Source organism: Silurus meridionalis, chromosome 4 (genome assembly GCF_014805685.1).
Source record: "Silurus meridionalis isolate SWU-2019-XX chromosome 4, ASM1480568v1, whole genome shotgun sequence".
NCBI classification, from domain to species: domain Eukaryota; kingdom Metazoa; phylum Chordata; class Actinopteri; order Siluriformes; family Siluridae; genus Silurus; species Silurus meridionalis.
Genome location: NC_060887.1, coordinates 28,565,306 through 28,590,491, shown reverse-complemented (window position 1 = coordinate 28,590,491; position 25,186 = coordinate 28,565,306). Strand labels below are relative to the sequence as shown.

Here is a 25,186-nt window from a genome sequence, read left to right as displayed (position 1 = left end):
CGCATGCAGACAGACACTTCACTCTGTCATTTTTTGCTATGCTATTCTGTATTCATTTATTATTTGGTCTTAAGTAGTTTTGTGTGTGCAAGTATTGTCTATGAATTAATGTGTCTATGTCTGGATGATGCCCATCTGGGCTTTTCAGCAGAGTGTAAGGAAATGAAAGAAAAACATAATGTGGAGAATATGTCATAGCAAAAGAGTATTAATGTGTAAAGAGTGTTAACGTAAATGTGTTATAGTTACTCTTTTAATAATGAGCACATTGTGAAGTCAAACCATTATATGCATTTTAAGCATCACATTATGGCTTTATTTTTAATTTTAGGCATTTTAGACTCATTAATACACATTAAACTTTGTGCTGTTTTTTTTTTTTTTTTATTGTAGAGAACTTTATACGATAGGATTAAAAATAATAATAATAATAAATAATAAACTTTTTGAAGTGTATTCTTCTATTTATAAGATGTACAAATTACATGTGGAATAATGTTATTCATAATTTATTATTTCAGCAAGTATTTAAGCTGTTGCTGCGAGAGCGTAATGTACCACACATTCAATGGCCCCATTTTATCTAAGAATACCAGCTGCTCTTAGTTGGCAAGACCTCACCCCCAAATTCCAACATTATAATTTGTTATTTAATACAACAACTGTAAAACTTTTTCTCAAGTGCTCGAAATCTGGGTTTTTTTTTTTTTTTTTGTCTATTTATTTTACATTAGAGTCACATAGTGCCACCTTGTTACATTAAGCTTTTACCATTACTGTATATAGGAGAAATTAGATGAAAAAACAAAAACCTAATACATAACATGACAATAACAAAACAATTGGGATTATTTTTGCTGACTCATAGTCAGGCTTCCGAGGATAGGCTTTAGAAATACAGAACCATAACCAAAGGGGTTATTAAATTTAATGAATGAATGATTTTTGCTAACAAACAGCAATGGAAGAGTGACAAAAACAGCTTATCAAAACCACAGTAATAGGATCCTGGAAAAATGTAAAAACACCCGATATAATCAGTAACTAGGACAGTAATATATATCAGGTAAAAGGTAATGACATAATGATCAAGCAGCCATATGTTCCAATTAATTTTACAGTATGACACAACTATAACAGTCTGTGTAACTGGTTTAAATCCCTGCTGTTGATTAAATCCCATATTTTAGTTTTTACAGCATATGATAATATATCTGAGCTCTAAATGCCAGTTGCTTAAAGGTCTTATGCAAGGCAGCATTTACTATTGGTAAGATTGTAAAACTCGAATGGTGCTTTCTGCTGACATACAAGCGATCCACAGCACTATATTCACTTCTATAGTGCGCATTTCCATTAACAAGGCATAACTGCCTACAGAAGTTTCTGATGCACACCCTATACCAGCCCTGATTCATTAAACCTAGATGACTGTTTCTGTGTTAACTGCAGTGGAAGATAAATGCAGACCTTTATGAACAATAATATTGGAAAACCCAAGGCCTATAGATTCATTTTCTCTTGATGTTATTCACACATTTTCTCAAGAAACTAGAACTGCTTAATCTAGAGCAGCTCCCAAGCCTGTAACTGACATCATTATGGAAAAAAATCAATTAACCTGGTCATTTTATTCAAGCTATCTGTGAATATAGTGATGGTGAATTTCACTTCTCTCTAGCCTAGAAGCAGTGGCCCATCATAAAACTGTATTGCCACGCAAACCCTTTCCTAAAAACCTTGGTTTAGTAATCTCTTGGGAAATAATTTGAAAGGGTGATGTAGAGAGTAATGTTTTTGGAACCTTGAAAGCACCCGTTTTTTTACAAAATAATATTGATGGTCTTCTTCTATCTGCTTTGTATGTGTTCCAGTAAAGAGCCTCTGAGGTAATTTGGCATTCATGAAAGTTAATGGAATATTTACAGTAGCATGAATAAAACATGATGGATCTCAGAGTCAGCTGTGGTTGCCAGGCTCAAGGTTTGCCCGAGGATTAATTGTAAAAACATTTTAATGACATGTATGTCGTTCAATGCTTTTAATATTACTCCTACTTCACTTCTTTTGTCTACTTAATCAGTATATTCGCTGGCTAATAAATATTGGGCTTTGCATTTTTGAATATTAACTCCAGCCAGTGGAGGCACTGACCTTGCCAATTAGATGACCTTTTTAGAACGAATAGGTTTGTAAAATATAGGAATAATTTGCCTGATGGTAGCATGACCCCAATACTTATTTTTCCTTATTTTCCATGCTTAATTTATCATACAGTAACATTCTATGCTGGAAAAGTCTAAGATATTATAGAATTGTAATCTCTCCTCAAAGACACACAATCATGAAATGATGAAGGAATATGGACTGAAGGTTTTTTTTGTGCAAAAAGGTTTTATTTATTTTTGTAGGTTTTTTTTATTTTTATTTTTACCTTATCACTTACTGTTTGGGTTTGAGGGTCTTAAAAAGGCATACACCCTAAATGTGTGTTTGCCAACTGGAATTTAGAGTGACATGTCATCTGATGCCTGCTTCACCCACTGGAACTGTGACATTTCATTCCGCATAGCAAAGTGTTCAGCAGCAGACATGTCTGTCATTGCCATATAGAAACTGTTAACAGAAATGATTACTTATGTCCTTTTTTCCACAATTATAAAGTTTTTAACAGAAAAGTTTCAATAAAATAGTAATGCTAAATGCCCATTCTTACAAAATATATTCAAGTAACAAAGGAAGTACACCCTCTTTGAAGTCTATAGTTTTATTTATTAGGACATAATAAAAATCATCTAGTCCTTAGCAGGTTTGAGATTTAGGGAAATACAACCTCAGATAAACAACAGCACATAACATACTACACTGTCATTATTTATTTTACAGAAATAAATTCAAAATGGAGAATCCCGTGTGCAAAATTAAGTACATCTTGTGATTCATTAGCCTTTAGAAACACCTATAGCAACAAAAACTGTAGTTGAAGTAATCGGTTTCTGTATGACTTTATTATTCTCTCACATTGTTGTGGAGGAATTTTGACTTGCTCTGCTTTACAACATTATTCTAGAGCATTGAGATTTGTGTGCATGTGTTTATGCACAGCTCTCTTAAGGTCCAACACTAGTTTTTTAGTTCTGGACTGGGACCAAATTGCAATAAGCAGATTTTGTTACTTTTCAGCTGTTCTGTAGTAGATTTAATGGTGTCCTGTCACAGGCCCCATTTTGGCCAAGCTTTAGCTGTTGTTGGATGGGTGGCCTTACATTTGGCTCTAGAATACTTTGGTATACAGAGGAGTTCATGGTCGACTTAATGGCTATCCAGGTCCTGTGGCTGCAAAAAGGTGCCCAGCTCCTGTGGCTGAAAAACCAACCTATCTTCCCTCCACCAACCTGCTTGACAGTTGGTATGATGTGTGTGTGTGTGTGTGTGTGTGTGTGTGTGTGTGTGTGTGTGTGTGTGTGTGTGTGTGATATGCTATGTCTGGGTTTTGCCAAACATTCTGCTCTGCATTATGGCCAACCATCTCCAGTTTGGTGTTTTCTGTTCAAAGACTATTGTTGCAGAAGTCTTGTGGTTTGTTCAGATGCAACTTTACAATCTTTACAATGGCCATTGTAAAGCCATGGAATAGACTTCCTCTTGGCAACTCTTTCAAGCAAATCATACTTGTTCAGTCACTCTAATTATGCTGCCATGAACTTTAACATTTAACTGCTAACTGAGGCGTGTCACTCTGAGATGTAACTCTTGAGCTTTTTGCAATTTCTCTAAACATTGTACATTCTGACATTGGGGTAAATTTGCTGGTACGTCTACTCCTGGGCAACTGTCTTGAATGTGTCCATTTATAAATGATCTTCCTCACTGTTAAATGATGGCCTTTACAGTAAATTGTTTGGAGATGGCTTTATAACCCATGCCAAAATTATGGGCAGCAACAACGGCTTATCTAAAATAATTGCTGATGTCTTTACTCCTTGGCATTGTGTTAGCTCACACCTTAATGCTCCAGACAAACAAACTGTTAAAACTTGGTCTTTCACAAAGGTGGACACACTTGCTGGTGATCAGTTAATTAAAGCCAATTGATAGCACCACCTGGCAGCTCCTTACGATATCCTCTTAAATTCTATGGAAACAGTAAGGTGTACTTAGTTTTTCACACGTTTTTTATTTTTTATTTTGGCTCTATTTTTGTAAAAATGATAATGCAGTTTAATATGTTGTGGTGTTCATTTGATGTTGTATTTAACTAATTTTAGGAGTGTTTTAGTTTTGTGTTCTTTCTTAATCTTTGTAAATCCACTGTAAAAAAAAAATTAATTAATTAATTAATAAATAAACAAAAACCTTCCACATGTCAAATTCCTCTTCCATTTATCAAATTCTACACGGTTTGTTTATCTTGGAGGCGTACATGAACATCTCAGGGATTATGGTCAATTGTCCACAAACATTTGGCCATGAAGTGTAAATGATTAAATGGCAAACACACATGATCAAAGAGGAAAGGTCAGAAAATATCAGAAAAAGATTTTTTTAATTTGGTGAATCAAACACTGAAATAAATTTATAATGAATATTAGCTGTTATACATGAATTCACAGATCATTTATTTAAGCTCTGTAACAGGTTGTAAGGTCTACAGGGCATTTCACACACTTAAAATCCGCATTCCGTTTGAGCAGCAACCTGCTCAGTTTTCACAGCTTGTTGAAGAGCACTTGTAACTAGGTTTCTGCTTAATAAATTGAGTGACCTGCCCAACACACCAAAATCAGTCAAGCAGCAAATTCATTTAATCACTCTGGCCTCCTTTTACTCTATTAGATAATTGTGTTTCCTGTGTTCCTCAACATGAAGCCACAATACTAAACTGTCATGAAGCTACTAAACATGAAGCTTGAGCAACTCGTATCAGTGAAGGGCTTAAAGCATCTTATCATTGCACTTAGAGTTTTCATAGGTGGCTCTGAAAGTAAGAGCTTCACTAAAGAGCTACACTAATGAACTTTACATACTCAACGTGTTACAACGGCTTGTATCTAAACAGTAGCCTACCAAGAAAGTCATTGTTCACTGTCTTCCTCCTTCCTTTCACAACTACTGTATTTCTCTCAGGAGTTTATCTTTTGGCATCGTTGTGCGTTTAAAAATCACCCGGTGGAAGTTTTTCTCCCGATGCCGTGCAGCTCAGAACACAGGTGAGGTGCGTTTTTTCGTTTCCGTTCGGAAATTTCATTGGTCTAATGTTATGTCGCTCAGTTTTTTGGCTTGAAGTTTGTGAAACTGGGAAAAACCCAGAAAAAATGTATAAATGAGCTGCTTCGTTGTTTAAGCCGCAGGGTTCAAAGCGTAGGAAAAAAGTAGCGGCTTATAGTCCGAAAAATACGATATATGGAACACAGGTGCTAAGCAGGCTATCACAGGTCACCATGCACACAACACCATCCATTTCTATTATGGTATGTAAAGCATAAACACTAGTGCTACTGGCTGTTAGTAGAGGTGAAATATGGTGAAATAAGAAATAGAGGTGAAAAAAATGGAATATCAAAATTGTTTGAGCCAAATAGAATTTGCCACCAGTGCACCTACTGGCAGGTTTTTAATTGATGCCAGGAAACCTTTGTAGAGATATGAGTGAAATAGTCTATATATCTATAGACTATTTCATGTGTGTGTGTGTGTGTGTGTGTATGTGTATATATGTGTATGTGTAAAATGTGTATATATGTGTGTGTGTATATATATATATATATATATATATATATATATATATATATATATATATATATATATATATATAAATATATATATATATATATATATATATATATATATATATATTATTAGACTATTTCACACGTGTGTGTGTGTGTGTGTGTGTATGGTTGTGTTGTGTTGTGCTACTAGTAAGGCGCCTGTTCATCGGTCTTCGGTAGAATGATTAGACTAAGCTACCTCAATATTAAAGAGACTCAGACTCATCAGCATGCACAGCAAGAGCATTCCAAGATGACAGGAAACTCAGGTTAAGGAGAATGAAAGAAATTAGGTGAGAGAGTGAATGTGAGGGTATGTGAACAAGGAGACATGAGAGAGAGAGAAAGAGAGAGAGAGCGCACAAGGTGAAGAACTTGAGGGTTATTGAAAGAGAAACAGGAGAAAAAATGTGACATTTTGAAAGCAACAGAGCAGGGAAAAGAGATTAGACAGAAAGACAGGATGAGAGATATTTGGACAGAGAAAGAATGCAGGATTGAGACTGTCAGTGGAACAGAGAAATGTCTGGGCACAGTGTACAGATGAATATTGCAGCAGCACATGTGGTTACTAAGCAGTACAACTTTATTACTGCAGCTGACAGTCTTTGTTCAGGCAGCATATAAATATTTTCAGTTACATTTAAAATGGTATAAGGCACTTAATCTTGATCATTTAAACCGATGAATTGCAAGTTTGAATATAAAATATAATATAAAAATATAATGTAAAAAAAAAGGCCATAACTGATATGGTTTAGATTTATTAGTCATATGTGTTTGTAGTTTATACATCAAGCATTTGGAGAAAGAAATCAAAATTAGATTAAAGTTAATAGGCTTTACATGTTTTCAAAATTTTTAATAGTGATGGATTTACATGAACTTTTTGAACTTAATTTGAGATTTTTTTACGTTTGATTTCATTGAATCGCCATTGTTACATGTGTTACCTGAAGCTGGATGTTTTCCAAGTCGAAAGTCAAACAATTTATGCCATTTACATTGCCTATGACAACCTATAGGGAAAAAATGATGGAGCCACAAGGAGGCCTTTTACAGTGACAAGCATTTAGTGTTCCTCATTTGCATACTTTCTTGGATTTTAGTAGCCCACATACATTGCTGTTCTTTTTTTTTGCAGTCTGTTGCTCTGTTATATTGAATATTTCGCACGAATGTATAGCAATATTGGTGGCTGATCAATTGAAAATTTGGCATCAGTTGAGCAATGGTCAATCTTATTTTAATTTTCGTGTGGAGCAAAATAAATACTTTCTTTCGGCTTCTCCCATTAGGGGTCGCCACAGCGGACCATCCACATGTTTGATTTGGCACGTTTTTACGCTGGATGCCCTTCCTAACGCAACCCTCCCCATTTATCCGGGCTTGGGACCGGCACTAAGGCTTGTGCAACCCTAATGGCTGGGGTTGGTTCCCTGACCGGGGATCGAACCCGGGCCGCAGCGTTGAGAGCGCCGCATTGTAACCACTAGACCACCAGGAAACCTGTGTGGAGCGAAATAAATAAATAAGATTATTATCACAAGGGTTGTGAGATTGCCAGCACTGTGAACTTGGCATGTTAATGAATATGAATGCATTATTGAGATTCAGCTGATAGACACAAACACAAATATGAATCGCAGATGCATTTGAAGGTAGAAGTGTTGCGTGACTTAATTAACACGAAACATTTAATCTCATGGTTGTGGGTTTGGGTCCCAAGATACCTATTATTATGAGTTGTTGGTGGATTTATTAACCATGATAGAGAAAGGTCTGTCAATCTACTCCTGTATCCAGGAACCAAAACTCTGGATAAAACTTGCAACTTTCCACAGGGTTTCCATGAGTTGGCATTAACATGATGGCACATGGCATGAGTGTAAATAGATAGATCGATCAATTTAATCAAGGAGAGGAACATTCAACTCTTATTTAACTTATAGGACAAAGAAAGACTTTATTAATATGAACAGACTGCACATTGCATTTACAGCATCCCTAATAACTGCCTGGTCAGGATCGCTGTATTTTTTTAAATAATAAACGCAAACATAATTAAAAACAGTCCTGCCACATCTCCAGTTGAGATTAATTATGAACATCAGTGAGGTATTAGGAGAATTCAGACACCATGCTGACAGTGGCATTTCTGCCACTATTTGTTTTTTCAGTGTTTCATGAAATAACGAGGCAGTGAATATATTTAATAAAAAAACACTTTCCAAGTCTGTTCATTTCTACTTTGGGTTTAAATACAAATACAGATCCAAATACTGATGATTAGATAGATAAGAGTGGTAGCTCAGTGGTTAAGGTGCTGGGTTACTGATCTGATCGGAAGATTGGGGGTTTAAGCCCTGCTGTCGCCAAGCTGCCAATCTTGGGCCCTTGAGCAAGGCCCTTAACCGTCAGTTCTCCAGAGGTGTTGTATCATGGCCGACCCTGCGCTTTAACCCCAGGTTTCAAACAAGCTGGTATACGCTTCATAATACTGCGAACAAAAATCACTGTGCAAAGTGTGCTTCAGTTTGACTTTCATTTATTGATTAATTCATTAAAAAAAAAAAAAAAATATATATATATATATATATATATATATATATATATATATATATATTATGAAAATTGTATGGGGGAAGGCTAATGTATATATTGATGCATTTCTGAAACAAAAATGCCATTAAATACAGACTTATGTGCAATTTCTTGAAAATAAAAGAAGTTTGACAGAAAAGCAAGAATGAAGGGCTCTATAGGGGCTCTCCTCTCCCAGCATGCTGCGCGCTGTCCCTGTCCTTGTGTGTGCGCGTGTGTGTGTGTCTGTGTGTGTGTGTGTGTGTGTGTGTGTGTGTGTGTGCGTGTGTGTGTGTGTGTGACACCAGTGAGTTGAGCTGCTGCTGCGAGCAGGAGAGAACACGAGGAGGCTGAGCACCACACCGGGAAACCGCATCACATCACAGCGTTTACTGAATAACCGGTAAATATGAGTATTCCGCTGTTTTGTTTACACCGCGGTGTGTAAAAGAAGGAGAACGCGTTAAAGCATGCCTGGAGAGCTCAAAGTGAGATCTTAACATCTCAGCATCCCAGCATCCCAGACTACACTAAAGAACCCTGTAGAAAAGCCCTACAGTACGGTATGTTATTGTGTTACAGTATCGCGGTAACATGCGCATTAGATGCGGATCATCAGCGTGTACATTGATTACATGAACCGCCGGAGCGATCGGAGGCGCGGCGCGGTGTGAACGCAGTGGGGGAAGGTTATAATAAGGCATAAGCGAGGCTGTGATGGAGATCTCAAAGGGAACCGACATTACGCTGGAGGTACAGTAGCAGGACGCAGGGATGCGCTTAGAGATGTTCTTCTGCGTGCGTTTTTTCCCCGTGACACCGGGACAGCTGATGACTTGCGTTAAGTTGCCGGCCTTCTTCCCCCTTTTTTTGCTTCTGCAATGCGGCGGGTGTGGTTTAGGTTTTACAGCACTGGGCTCACACTGTACTGTACACCAGCTTACCTCTGACTTCCACTTACCCCTCGCTTCAGATTTGCCCGTGGTTTCTCCATGTCACTGGATCTAAATCCTTTACATGCTGTAACGCCTCTCTGGAGCTCTGCAGTGACATGAAGCAGAGCCAGATGTGGATTTATAGGCTTAGGCCCGGTGCTGTTCTCTGTGCTGATGTGTGACAGACAGAACAACACTGCTTATTCAGCATACTTGACCTTCAAGTCCATGCGCTTATCTTCATTTATATATCTTTTTTTGTTCTGCTACTGTAACCTATTTGCAATCACTGTCGTTGAATTGTATCCTTGAACAGTTTGATTAGATTCTCTTGTAGTTATTTTATTGGCTACACAAATGCAGGAACACCGAAAAAGTATCTGAACATTTTGTTGCAAATAAATGTATAGGCGGGATCACATGGGAGACTTTTTTCCAACTAAAAAAACATAAGTGCTTTTATTTAAATGTCTTTACGTGGTATGTTTGTGTATACCCATAATATTATATTCAGATTCATCAATTTTTATTTTTATTATTGTCTGTTGTGGACAATGGCACGCCCTACTGCATGACTCAGAGGAATCACCAGCATTAGCATTAGCCTAACTGTAGTGAAGACTAATTCTGCTCTCTAAGTGCAGGGGCGCTAGGGTTTCTGATTCGGTGCTCACTCTAGTTGCAATTACTCAATTACCTAAAGGTGTCATAAGCAAACAGAATGGAGTATGTTTATTCTGTGCCTGAAGATTGGACTCTATCTTTAATCAGCACATTAATCATCAGGTTAAGAGCCATGCTTTTGATCTGTTAAATCTAATCTAAAGTCTGTCTATTGTCAATTTTACAATATCAGACTATTCAAATTCCTGTTTGGAAAGTGGTAATGTCATTTTGAATATTATTAATACTAGATGTCGGTATTAAATTATTAAATTTTTTTAAATGTTTGCTGAATATGTAATCTATGCATCTAGCGCTACAGGATAACTTACATCCATGTTTTGCTATATATCCATGTTTTTATTGGAATACCTCTTGTCTCTGGGTCGAATATGATTTTCTACTTTACAGGCTGAATATCTAGCTTCTAAGGCCATGTGTGTGCAATAAGTACATTGTACACCTTGTACAGAATTGTGTGTATGATGATGAAGAGAAGGCAGACACTTCATATATTAATATGTAAAGGACACTTAAGTTAGTGATTTAAGATTTTGCAAAGTCTCAGTTGCAATCCAAAAAAAACCCAAAATAGCTTATGCATTTGGAAAATCGAACTGAGTGTGAGCCAAACACTGAAATTCGGTTTCAATTTGTACAAATCACTAGAAAAATATGATGCCAATCTTTTAAAGAAGACTTTTAATTCATAACATAAAAGCATTTTGTTCTAAAAAGTCTGCCGGTGACATTTCTGAAGAGAAGCCACCCTGTCTATAGATAACTTAATCAGCTGCAACATCAAAAACTGAACAATTTCTGCTGAATTTCATCTCACTCATTTGATTAGTTTGATGACTAATGGTGATTAGAGTGGAGATAAATAATGTATCTCCAAGGGCTTACACTTTTTGATGCTCTCACTAAGTGACAACTCACAAATAAATTGGTTCACTCAGCAGTTAATGTAGCATGTTGCAACTTTCCTCATATCACTGGTATTAAAGTATGGGCATTGCACATTGTCACAAAGTTCATTTTTATCAGATTAACATGTATGCTGGTCTGTAAAAAAAATCTTCCCTTGGTCTCACTTTGACATTTTCTGCTCTATATAGTTCTAAAAGATACAGGTTTTCCTAATCTGAAATATGGTTCTTATTTTCATTTATTTCAATCAGATGTAAGCATTAATCTTTAAGCCTCTCTACCTCTAAAACCTTCATTTATATATTGCATTCAAAATCCACTGAAAGATCCACTCACCTCTGTATCTATTGCCTAATTTACTTATGGAGAATTACTCTAGTGGCAAATTTTAAAAATGACTTGGGAAGTAAGTAATCAATATGTGCTTCATCAGCACTTTGTCAGCGATATTTTCCAGTCTCTGTCTCTTCACATAAGATAAAATACTGCAAATTAATACTTTTAGCCTATCACTTTTTTCTCTTGATTCAACTGACCACATATTAACATGAAATAATAATTTATTAACCATATAATTTTAGTGAGTTTTAGTTTTTTTTTTTTTTTTTTTTAGCTTTTAACATATTTCATTAGGTCAGTTAGCATCTGTGATGAAGCACTTTTCTCTGTTATAATGATGTGAAGGTGCAAAAGCATCACAGATATTTCGACAGCTGGTATATGTTTACACATTGATTAAACAGGCTTGTGTCTGTTTTGCGTTGGCTTGTTACTATCCAGCAATGTGAACAAATCTTCGGAAAAACAGAAAATAAAAAAGTTATGCTTTTAATGTTTTTTGAGCAACATGCGTTTTCTTTTTGTATATATGCAACAAACTAAGTAAAGGGTAAACACACAAGAATTGGGCAAGAAAGTCTGTTCTGTGGACAGTGAGTCCAAATGTAAAATTTTCTGGCAATAGCAGAAGACCTTGTGAGAGCAGGAGAGAAGATATCAGCAGACTGCCTCATACCCACAGTCAAACATTTAAGTGGAAGCTTAATCGTCTGATGTTGTTTTGGATCAGGGAATGGTGGAGACTTTTTCAGAGTGAAAGGAATACTGGCTACCTACTGGCAGCATCATGCAAACAATACCAAAATGGCTACTATTCTATACTTTAATGCCATGCAATTCCATCTAGACTGCAGCTATCTGGACCCATTTTCACCATACAAGACAGTGAGCCATACGTCCAAGCTCTGTAAACTATATTTAAACAGCAAAAAGTTGGTTGAAGAGTTATTCATCGTGGAATGGCCTGGCCAATAACCACATCTTAATCCTATTGAACCGCACTGGAATGAACTGGATCGCAAGGTCAGAAAGAAATACCAAAAAATACCTTTGAGAAATTTTACAAGAAAAATATTTCTGATGAATGTTTGGAGAAATGAACTGCTGAGAGAGTGTAAAGCTCTTATTCATGCTAAAAGCGGATTTTTCAATAAAAAATTAAATGCATGAAACAAAAAAAAATGCACGTGTCTTTCAAAAACGATGAAAAATATTGTGTTTTCAAACTTTGACAGGCACTATACAGGTACACAATTAGTAGTTAAACAAACCCACAGTCAAAACACAACCGTTGTTTATTATTATTCTTGGGTATTATCTAGAACAGGGGTCACCAACGTGGTGACCCAGGTAAGGACCACATGAGAGCCTTTTCTAAAAATAGCTGTTTCCTACTTTGTTAAATCATTGTTGATACTTATTATGAGATAATTAACACGATCAGTGTCTTCACATAGATGAATATCATTAATTTTTAAATAATAACATATAATAAAAGGTAAATTGAGCAAATTTGTTATTTCAGATCAAACTAAAAACTGTGGGTATCAAACTGGTAGCCCTTCACATTAATGGTACCCAAGAAGTAGCTCTCAGTTTCAAAAAGGCTGGTGACCCCCTGATCTAGAATTTAGCCACATTTCACTTTCTTTATATTTCTTTTACCAGAAAAAAAAGGTGTTAAAAGTGCAAGTGTTTTTTTTAGTTTTCAGTTGCATTTATTGTGACTAGTTCACATATATTATTATTGCTTGTCATGAAAAAACTAACTCAGGAACAACTTCCACAGACATGCTATTATGATCAGCTCAAGTTCCTGTTTCCTCCTGTTGGCCAAATCTGACTCAGGATGAAAAATGAAAAATGTCTATGTAAGAAACATGAATGTATCAGTCAGAAAGTAAGACAATCACAGTGTAACCAGATTCAGTCAGGAAATATTGAAATCATTATGCAGCAGATGCTGGTGATAAGAACAGCAAGAGAAGTTATTTATTTATAACCACTTAATTGAATTACCACAGTGCATAATTACGTGTCAAAATCCATGAAATGTTAATAGCATGAATTAAAGATGATCATATTCATAAATTGTTAATATAGTGTGCCTTCATGTTTACTCACATTCTTATAGATGCTCAGCCTTTTTTTTACATCTTACTATAAAACAAATTCTATAAAATACTAGAAATAAAAATTTGCGAAAAGGCTGGAAATGGCAGTGGTAAATACATATTTTAAGAAGAAGGAGGAGCAAAGGATGACGTATAAAAGCAAAGGAATGATGATCCGCTGTGGCGACCCCTAAGGGGAGAAGCCTAGAGAAGAAAAAGATTATCATCTAAGCAATTATAGGCAACAGTTTTCTTATTGTGATCCTGTCTATGGTGTATTTGTGTATTGTTCCTCCTTTCATACCTCATCTCAAAAGACATGCCAGTGGGGAAATTGGCTAAGGTGTGTGTGTGTGTGTGTGTGTGTGTGTGTGTGTGTGTGTGTGTGTGTGTGGACATATGATGGACATCTTTGGTGAATTCTCTGTGCATGAGGCAGGAACAGCTTTAAGATCATGACTCTGGTCAGGAACATTTTGCATCCTCCTTCTTCTTGGAGGACTTGACAAGTAGAGTTAAGCAGTTTGTTAAAATCAACAACACTCCAAGTTCATTGCCTCAGAGTATTACAGTTACATACGTCCTGTTTAATTTTTGCTACAAACACATTTTGTTTCTGTTCGTATAAAATGTCCATCTACAGTATTTACTGCTTTCAAGAATGTTTTATGAACTCTTTTACCAAATAGCTAGAAATGATAAACATGCTTTAAGGCAGACTTAACTTTAATTTAACATTAATTTCTTTAATACTATTTTTAGTTTTTATCAGAAATTATTCTCTCAGTTAATCCTTTTAATCTGCATGCTAACATGTCCTCGGGCAGTATTCATTCTTATGCTCAGCTTTCTAGTCTTACAGAATAACATATAACAGTCGAAAGGTACAACAAACAATACAGAATATATAGATATGCAAATGAGTACATGCATTGGGTTACCGTTTAAAGTCAATCTTATTTGTGCTGCAGCGAAATAAATATACAGCTCAGTTAGAGAGTTCCCTAGTATGAAAAGCTTCTTCTTTTTGTCTTTAAGATAAAATGATCATGCTGCCATCCTTAACTCCTGTTGAGGTAAGAGGGGTTCCAAACATCACTTGAGTGGACCATTTCATCTCCACAGGAGGTGTTCTCCATTTCCTCTAAGAAAAAGAGGCACACAAGGCACATGTAAAGAGGGACCAGATGCAGTATGGCTTAGAGGTAATTGGTTGAAGCACTTCTGAGCTCAGTCTCGTACGGACTTTATCTTTAAATAAAGGATTAAGGTGGAGAGACGTGAAAAGTAGGGACTTTGGGGCCAAGCAGCTTGGTAGCAAAGGAAAGCTATTTCAAAAATCAATTATGGTTGGTTTGGGATTTTTTGGGACATATTTGTTCCTTTTGAAAATAAAGATATGTGCATTCGGTGCATTTTATCTAGTTTACAGGTAGCAAGTTTATTATGTATTGAGAAGAAAATCTTAATGAGAGCATTAACACAAAACATTATTGGCAACATGTAGATAAATGTTGTTATTAAGCATATTCATTCTTTTCTATTAAGTATTTAAAATTAATGAAGAAACATACCTGCATGAATACTAATGTTTATAAAATCTGTAAAGAATAGATTAGTAAAATAAAACCATTGTCACTACATGAGTAAACAGTTAAACATTTATGACTTTAGGCTGAAAAATAATATGTCATATCTTCCTGTTTTGGGATTTGACATTAATTATCTCATCACTGGTAGTACATAACCCCAGTTACACGCTGGTCACTGAGGTGCTCAAATTATCAATGCAATTATTTTAAGGATCTGTCTATTCTGACACATTCATTTACATTCCCAAGCCTAGTTTACCAAATACAATATAAAGGAGTATCAAAGCAAGCACAAAATTGTGCTAGCCATGTTAAACAAATTGATACACAGTAAATGAAAAAGAAAAATTGCATGGATAATTTTTATGGACATGGGTATAGCAACGATTGATAACTACATTTTTGATTTTTTACATTGTTTGTATCACATTTATTTAAATCAAATTCAGTATCACACATTAGAGGATAAATCCCTCCAGAAATCGAACTATAACCCTTATACTTAGTGTTCAGACCAGGTTCACAGTTCACACTTTGTGAAATTTTCATGCACATCGTTTTAACATAATGGTATTCAAAGTCATTAATCTGTTTTTTTGCCAGCATCCCTATATGTTTTCCAGGAATTCTACAAAGCACATCAGTATGTCGTTTTGTACAACATCTGCAAATGTAAACTGCATATAGGAGAAACACTGAGTATTCAGTCTGTGCTGCCCATTTAAAAAGTTGCATGTTCACAGAGGACCCTAACACAGAATGAAATTTCTTTTATATCTTACGAATTTTACAATTTTGTTACAAAATAAAAATGTCAAAAAACACCCAGTAAACAGTGATTTTAAACATCTTGTTAATAAAAAGAGGCCAAAGGACAATGTCCAGGCCAGTTGTGTGTCAGGAAGGCTATTATAACTTAGCTAATCACTCTTTAAATCTGCTGTAGGCAGAAAAGCTGCCCAGAACACACCAAACAAAATCTTGCGGCGGATGGGATTCAACAGCTAAAAGACCACTAAAAGAATCTAAGGTTAGAGTGAGTACAACTCATCAAAACTGGGAAGTTAAATATTAGATAGTGGTGATGATTTTACAGTCTTAACCTGCATAGCATGGATTAGCGTCGAGAGGACACTGCTAATACTTAAAAAAGGCAGCCCAAGGCTTGCATCATGGTTTTTGCTTTAAAGCTGTGTTAACTTGGAAGTTCATTTCACTCTTGGTTTTTAAATGTTAGTACGTGAATGCTGACAACTTGTGAGATAACTGTTTCACATTGATGGCCTGAGTGTTACCAAATGAATGTGTAACACACACCCTCCTGCTCAGTGTTGCCAGCTGTTCTGGCTGAGCATGTTAAGCCTATATACTGGCATCAGATCACATGTTCTAATTATAGCCCTCTGTGCACGGTTGGCAAGAAACACTGCGCATTCAGCAAGACCTTCTCTACTGTAGCCCATAGCAGCTGCGATCCTGCTGTACATCAGTGTTTACTGCAAACCATAGCCCCTCATAGATCATGTGGGAGGATCTTGGTCCACTACCAAACGTATGCCATTTCAGTGAGTTGTTTTCTTTTCTGTTTGTGCTACGGTTGCATTACTTAAATGTGCAGTGGCTTTAAAGACACTGGCTCAGTCCATTAGGATTGGTCTTGTGCTGTGAGGCTATCAATTCACAGCTTTAAATCGTCTCAAACTGTGAGATTGGTTACACATAGAACAGCACAGCTGAGACCCGATGTACCGATCACCGGGCTATGTCACTGAGGTAGCCAGCAAATAATGATTTTGCTATTTCACCACTCTTTTTATTTATTGCAAGCTTTACTAAAAAGGCATGTTTTACAATTAACTAAAGCCTTTGTTTAAACTTGTTGTGGTCAATGTGTTGTTACTTAATACTTTTGTACTGTATGCTGGGGTACAACTCAATGTAGCTGTTTTTGTATTTGTACATACCTAGATACTTATATGTTGAGCGTGGTCTAACTTGGAAGGCTTTTTATTATTATTAAAATCTATTGAACTTAATTTAAATCTATTTATTAAAATCTATTCCAATGCATTCTGGAATCACTCCAAAACATTTGGGAAGCCAAGTTCCACAGGTAGAAATAAAATCAATATTTTCTAATAAATTTGTACTTCACACAGTTTCTCATAATGTAAACAAACTAGTAACCTAATTTAAATCACAGAGACCATGTATCACACAGTACCTCAAGATCTTTGCTGTTTGTCCTGCAAGCCAAAAGATTTCAGCTTGCTCATTCCCAAAGAAGAGTGCAACCCTTCGATTAGTGTAGCTTTTTGTTTTGCCAGTTTTGATGCACACATTTAGTCACAAACAGATGCCATGCTAGCCTTCTGGGCAAGAATGAAAAAGTACCCATTTTTTATATGTTTAAAACATCAGTTATCTTTGTATCTGTTTCAATGTTATTTGTGTCTGATTTGAGCACTGTTCATTCAGTCTGTTACCAACGATGCACTTTTAAAACCATGATTTTTCTATGATAAATATAACGGTTGTTTTATTAATAATTACTTTTTTCTTCATTTCTGTTACATTAGTATAGTGATATTGTAGTGTGTATATAATGTATTGCCAGTTTGGTTTAATGAAGCTTTATCATATTCTATGCAAACTTGCATGTTGTAAAGGTTTGCTAAAGATGGCATTTTTCCTTTTATTTAAGGTGAGCACAAAGCAAATTCCTTCCCATCCAGGTTGAGACATTTTATTTTGTTTATAAGGATCAAATAGTCTCTGTCGGGCCTGATGCAATATTTATATATTCTTCCTACGGTGATATTGTGCAGTGTTTAAATTAGCTTTATTGCTGAACACTGCCAGTGCACTGCCATATGAAATGTGGATAGTGTGCAGAAAATGGTAAAAAAATTAAAAAGTTTAACCGAACTAGAGTTAAAGTTGTAGGTAGGTTAGACATTGGAAATTAATCTGTAGGCCTGATCTATATCTTTAAACATGTGTGTTGTGTTGGAAAGATTTAATAATCGAGGATCAGTCGTGTGCTCTCAAGCTTTAACATCAAACTCTGAGCTTTAAATTCAAGCTTTAAAGATAGCACATGTCACGAAGATGCAATAATCTTGTTTTCTAGCATGACGGTTAGATTGCAAAGGTGTTTGTCAGAGACACGTGTTTTGCTGTGTGACTTTTTTGTTATTATTTCTGGACAGGTGATACATTGCTCAGAAAGACGAATAAATAACACTCTGGGTGAGGAAAGCAGGTGTTATTGTAATATAATGACATTTTAATCAAAATTTTAAACAACAGGACCTGACATGCAATTTACAATTCAGGATTGGCAACTGAATGTTCTCTTTAAGACTTTCTAACTGAATCAGGATCCTGTGTTTCCTGTGTGTTCTCATCAGGGTTATATTTATCCTTCTCAAAGGAATTAAAATAGTAATTTGGGTAGGAAACACAGCTGTTGGCTTCCTGTTTGCTTTCTTTGATGCTGTGTCAAAATGTGATGCAGAGACTTCAAGTCTTTAGTAGGCTAGTGCTTTAATCTTCCTCCATCAGTCTCCTGGGGACCAACTTCTTTCTTTCTTTACCCCTCTTTCACTACACACACACACACACACACACACACACACACACACACACACACACACACACACACACACACACTCTGTTTGATTTGTATTATGCTCACTCTCTTTCTCACTCTTCCTGGGTCCTTCTATTTCATGCATATTACATAAAGTTCAACTATGTATGATAACCTGTGTTGCATGGAACAGGCTATTTCTAATTCTGTGTGGCTGCTTTGTCTACTCTTTGCATTGAATAGTGAAGACACAAGCTTGTAGATATGTAGTGATTGCTGTACAGCATTACAGTACAACATTATTTAATTGAAAACAAAAGGTTTTCTCATTACCTTCTTGTAAACTTCTTCATAAGTCTTTATATAAGTAAGTTCAAAGTCGTAAATCTTAAACTGATATCAAAAACAACCCTTATGGGCTTTAGACCTAATATTGTCTGACATTATATGTCTATTATGAAATAGAATAATGATGTTGTGGCGGAAAACGTTAAGCTAATCGTGCTAGTTAATTAACAATACATAACTTGGTGATAATGATTTTGTGTTTGTCCTTTTTGTTCAACTACAATACAGTACAATATAATACAATACAATGTCTGAAGTTAAAATGGTGCTAAGAAAAGAAAGAAAGAGAGAAAGAAAGAAAGAAAGAAAGAAAGAAAGAAAGACATTGTATTATATTGTGACAAGCCTTTGTAAGATAAACACTGCAATTAAATTAGATTTATTACAACCTTTATTTCTACATTTAATTTCAGCTGTTCCCTGTAATTCCCACTTTGTGAATGGGAAAACCTTTCACATCCACCTAGTTCAGGAATATTGTTTTTGACAGCACAGATTTCTTTAGATTTCATACGTCCAAATTAATATAGATTTTTTTCTGAATTAAAAACAACAAACCACCTGCATGACTTTTATTTAAGATTATGAAAAGATACTGCAATGCTTTGTATAAACCCATCTTTATGCTGATGTTAAATGGAAACTTGATCGTTATAATTTAGGGAATATTCAATAAACTCTAAATGTTGATTTAGAATTTGATTTACTGCATTATAAATTTTTATTTGCATAACTATTTTTGATAATTCCCTGTATTTTGCAATGGCACTGCTACCCTGGAGTTCAGGCATAAAGTTGTAAAATGTCAAGATGTTTCTCGAATTTTCCATTACAAGAACTGGATGAGTAAGAGGTCTTGAGGAAGGGACTTTATGATTGTTTTAGGCATTCAATGTATTATTTAGTTTAAAAGGACATGCACCTTTTTACTTTTATGTGCATTTCGAAAAGTGCATAGTCTATTACATTTGTCAAAAAACAGTAGTGTTATTAGTTTTCTCCGTTAATGTCAGTATTTTTACTGTGGACTAAAACCTCAGGAGTGTATGAAAGCAATTATGTTGATGTTTACCGATGTCTGAACTGTCCATATGTGGTTACTATGGAAATCAAATCCATTAAGCTGCTTCCATTCACCTGTGTAGTAATGATGACGTGAGGAGCTTATAATAGCACTGCTGCTGGTCATGCCACAATGTGGACCAGTGCGAGTGTGACCTACTTTAGAGTGTACACGCACAAACGAAAACACACACGCACAGACGTGAAATTAAGATTTACTAAAGTGAGAGTGTGTTCTCTGGGGCTGACCTATCCATTTCTTTTCATGTGAAAAAAGCATGTAGGTATTGAAGTGGAACAGTGGTTTCTTATTGATGGCTCTTTAAGAGAGCAGACTGGATTTAGAGGAGGATTTGCAAAAAGTGTTATCATCAGGTTGCGTAGTTAATCACCCTTTAAACAGAAACAACAGCTTTGAGGCGCAATTAGTTGTGCAATACAACAATACAAAGACAAACATAAAGTGGTAAAACATTTCTTTGAGGTATGAACTAGTCTATCTGCTGCAGGCCTTTTAACATATTTAATTACCATATGTAGTTATTTTGTATGACTATAAGAACCAATTACAAGATTACACTGAACAAACTGAACACTATGTTATATCATTACTTTTTTTCTCATAAACATTCAGCCTAATAATTCTTACAAATATTGTACATTGTGGTTTTGTAGATTTGTTGAATCTTACACGTAAAAGATTACTGTCAGGAATCACATCAACCTAAAGCATATCTTTTAGCTGTCCTTAATGCAGCATCCGTAAATTAGTTTAGTAGTTAGTAGTAACATGAACACATCAGACATATCAAATGAAACGGTATAATTATTACCGTAATTTCCGGACTATAAAGCGCACCCATATATAAGCAAATATTTAAATTTTTAACATAAATAAGCCGCACCTGTGTATAAGCCTACATTGAAACTAATTAACTTTACACAGGCTTTAATGAAAGACAGTGTCTGTTACACGGTGTAACGGGTGAAATGTGTTGTGGCTCCTTTAAGAGCAGAGCGGCATTTTGGGAATAGCCAACCGCCGCAATTTTTTTCCGGTATTACTGCATGTGTGCAAGACCGAGGAATATGTCCTTATTATTTTCTGATGCTCATTTCTAAGTGTCTTTGACTAACCTGTAACGCTGTTGCCAAGAAAAATAAAAAAGCACGAGTTTTGGAAACCCGTCTGTGCTTATATGATTTCTGTTGCAACTGGAGTTATTGAGTGAGCAGCAGGTCAAACGTCAGAGGAACCTCATCCATATTTATGATGTGGTGCGGCCTGATTCAGTGGGAGCGCGTCTGATTTAATATAAAAGAGTTTCATTGGTTCACCTGAACCCGTTCCGCAATTTCATTGGTCTAATGTTATGGGTCTAATTTTTTTTGGCTTTGAAGCTTGTGAAACCGGGAAAAACCCAGGAAATCCATAAATTAGCCGCTTCGTTGTTTAAGCCGCGGGGTTCAAAGCGTGGGGAAAAAAGTAGCGGTTTATAATCCGGAAAATACGGTATAAAAAATATATATTTTACAACATGCTATGAATGGCGCTCATACAGAAATAAAAAAAAGGTTGCTCAGCATGTGAGAACAAAATGCTGAAGGATAACATATTCCCAAGAATTTCTTATTAATTTATGTTAAATATTTGCATTAAATAAAAAGTTTTTTATAACGTTTTTACACTTTATATTGTGCAGTTCTTAAATATGGCCAAACCCTACATTTAGTTCATGCTTAGATTCATCTAAGTTCATGCAGTTATAAACGTTTGTTTAACGAATACATACTGGTAGACCAAATGTAAAAATATGTGGAAAAAATATTAGAGCATTGCTTGTGCTCACTCAGTACTGTCACTTCTGTCGACCACAGTGGTTCATTTTGTCTGTCATGAGACAACTTAAATTTTAAAATGTATAAGACGAGTACCTTTTTCTGAATTATTTCAGTGACACGTACTTGTGTGACAGTGATTGGCTCTGGCAGTTTAACTGAAAGGAATTAAACAGTTTCAAGACTTCAGGTATAATGCCAAAGAGAATTCTCTTCAGGGGTCATGACCATAGTAGTGGGTAATATAACAGTTGACGCATACACTAATTTATAGACCAGCATATTTAAATGAAGGACAGAATTTCCACTTAAATAAATATTAGAATTTAATACATTTACTGAAATATACAAATCAGTATTAATATGCTATTTCATTTGTCTATGGTTGTAACTACCTACCTGACTTTTGTCGAAAATGATTTGTAGGGAAAAAAATGTTTGTGGTCTTGATTTAAATATGTTAGTGTTCAAATATTTTTCAGTGTGTTATACATTTCTCCTGAAATATAAATTATATTCATACTGGTATGGATCACTTTTTATTTTAATGAGAAACGTAATCTACCGAGTATGCAACAGAGAAAAAGAGCAAGAAAACATTAATTTTCATCAAAGTGCCCCAAATGTTTGTGTGGCAACACGTGCACAGCATGACACCACTTATCACCTGAAAATCACTCACTGCTTTTCCACTGCTGGAATTTGTCATTTGTCTACTCTGACCTACAAAAGTGCTGTCACTGGTCAGAGAGTAATCAGAGTCATGATAGTATTTTAGAGAAAAAAAACTTAATGTGAAAATACATAATGGAAAAATCCAGCGCAGGCTTAATAACTGCATTCTGTTTTCTATTAACTATACAGGCTATTGTTAAAATTATTTGTGTATGTGAACAATATAATGTGCTTTTTGTTGGCTGGGGAGGTTTCCAATTAATATGCAACACACAGAAACCATAAATTATGTTTATGATTGTGCACATGCCATGAATATCTCCCTTTAAGGACCCTGATGCTACTCACTGCTTAAAGAATATTATTTTTAGCTCTCTTTTTCCTGCTTTGTGCATATTTTAGGAGGTATGTATGGCATTCAGAGCCAGTCTATACCAACTTGACAAGTTCTGATTGGCTGTTTGACCATTTATTCAGTATTTCTCTTAGGTTAATCTATGCTTTTATTCAGTTATCCAAATGTTAATAGTTTGCTTAAACTGTAGATTTTTAATTTTATTTAAATGCACTTTTAATACTGGCACATGTCCCATGGCCTTTGCTGTTCTTTTTCCTGCAGTGCAAAGTGTTGTAGGTTCAATTAGGGTTATGCTAGTGTGTATGTCACACACCCAGCAGACACCATAAGTCTGATCTCCTAAAATAGAACACAGGTGGGCATGTCCCATCCCTCTATCATTTTACACAGTGATAATTTCTCTCATGTGCCACTACAGTCTACACACTACAGTATATTTACAGTCACAGAGATGAAATGTATTGAAGACAAACATGTCTGTCTGTCTGTCTGTCATGTGGTTTTCCAAACCATGGTGGATCCTATACCAAATAATTTGTTATATTTTAAGCCTCTAATGGCCCTGTTGTCTTAAATATAATAAATGATTCCTTGTGCAAAGGAGTTGCTCCAGTAGCATTTAAAATTGCTGCTGTAACTCCTATACCAAAAACGGCTAACGTAGATTTGGGCAACCTCAATCATTTTTGTCCCATTTCTAATCTCTTTCTTGCTAAACTTCTTTAGCGGATTGTGGTTTCTCAGTTGTATACTCATCTCATTGTAAATAATCTTTTCGTAAATTCCACAGCACTGAAACGGCTTTAGTAATGGTTACAAATGTCCTGTTGATTGCTGCAGACTCTGGTTGTCCTTCAATATTGATACTTCTTGACACTGTGGATCACTCTCTATTACTCACTCGTTTGGAAACTATTTTTTGGTGTTTTCGACATGTATTAAATTGGTTTTAGTCTCATCTCTCCGATTATAGGCAGTTTATTTTCCTGGGTGGATATCGGTCTAAAGTTGGTTCAGTTCAATTTGGTGTCCTACAAGGTTCGATTTTGTGTCCACTGCTTTTTAGTATGTACATTTTTCCTCTTGTCAGCTTTTGGGAACTCTTTGTCTTAAGTTTCAACTTTTATGCGAATGACACCCAGATATACATTCATACAAATCCTGGCAATAATGTAGCCATTGGCTATCTTGAACACTGCATTTCTGAGATGAAAATATGGATGCCTCAGCAATTCCTGTGTCTACTTAGTGAAAATTCTGAGGTAATGCTTATCGGTTTACACCATCAAACCAATAAAGTCATCTCAGGAACATATTTTTCAGTTGTTGAAAAATGTAACAATTCTTTATTTTTTTCAAGCATCGATTACTTTAATGTTTTGCTTTTTGGGGTTTTGAAATCTACATTAAACAAATTACAGGTTGTCAAAAAAGGTGTGATCTCCGCTCCTCTGATTCCGACCTTTTAGTTGTTCTTCCTAACTGTTTACGTTCTATGGGTGATTGGGCTTTTTTCTCCCCATTGACATTACACAGGTTGAATATTTTAGTGTTTTTAACCTGCTCTTAAATCTTACTTTTTTGGGATACTTATTTATTTTTTTTCTTAATATTTTTTCCTATTAGTAGTATTATTACTACTATTTATTATTATTAATATTTTTTTATCTTTATTCTTATTTCTTCTTCTATGCCTGGAAAAAGCTTTGAAATGTATATATATATATATATATATATATATATATATATATATATATATATATATATATATATATATATATATATATATATATATATATATATATATATATATTTATTGAGTTTGTAGGAAGAGATTGTGGGCTGTGGCTTTTACTGGGAAATAATTGCTGCGCTTGAGATATACATTTTTCCAACTAAAAATAAATTGAAGTGGTCCTTTTGGTGCCTATAGATTTGTTGTTTTTCATTTCATTGCGAGCATTGTTTTATTTGCAATCACAAGATGTAAGAGCATGCTAATGTTTGAGGAAACATGTCCGCTTTATCCATGATGTCATTGAGCAGTTGGGTGTGTTGTAAACACCATCCCAACACATAGCATAGTGTTCTGTTACAAAATGTTCTGCCAATCATTCAGCATTACGTATTTAAATAGCTGTTTATCATCTTTAGCTGTTTCAGTTATAAAACCTTCCAGCCAAAACTTCTGATTGTGTCAGTATTTCCAGTCTGTCTATGCAGTGTCATCGTTCCTCTCACTGCCTGTCAGCTTCATGTAGATTTGTGACTGTTTGTAACACCCGTAAATTTAGAACATGAAGTAGTTGCAATTTCAAAGCAGTTACAGAGGTGTCGCCTTATATACTCGAATCATAACATCTCTGCGGAAGGGTGTTGTGT

The 25,186-nt window shown here is 35.4% G+C and overlaps 1 protein-coding gene across 16 annotated transcripts in view; it reads left to right on the top strand.

Annotated features, from left to right (window-relative positions):
• epb41l3a (erythrocyte membrane protein band 4.1-like 3a) overlaps positions 1–25,186 on the top strand; it is a 71,374-nt gene that overhangs the window by 4,609 nt on the left and 41,579 nt on the right. For 8 of the 16 annotated variants that reach the window (XM_046846502.1, XM_046846497.1, XM_046846503.1 and 5 more), the window contains exon 1: positions 8,619–8,757. The exons of 1 other annotated variant lie outside the window; for it this stretch is intronic. The gene's annotated coding sequence lies outside the window, so the exon portion shown is untranslated. Of the gene's footprint in view, positions 1–5,190; positions 5,211–8,615; positions 8,758–8,898; positions 8,918–14,411; positions 14,541–15,940; positions 15,958–16,390; positions 16,493–25,186 lie in introns of those variants that run through there. 7 more of the 16 variants (XM_046846495.1, XM_046846504.1, XM_046846506.1 and 4 more) reach the window with 7 other exon arrangements.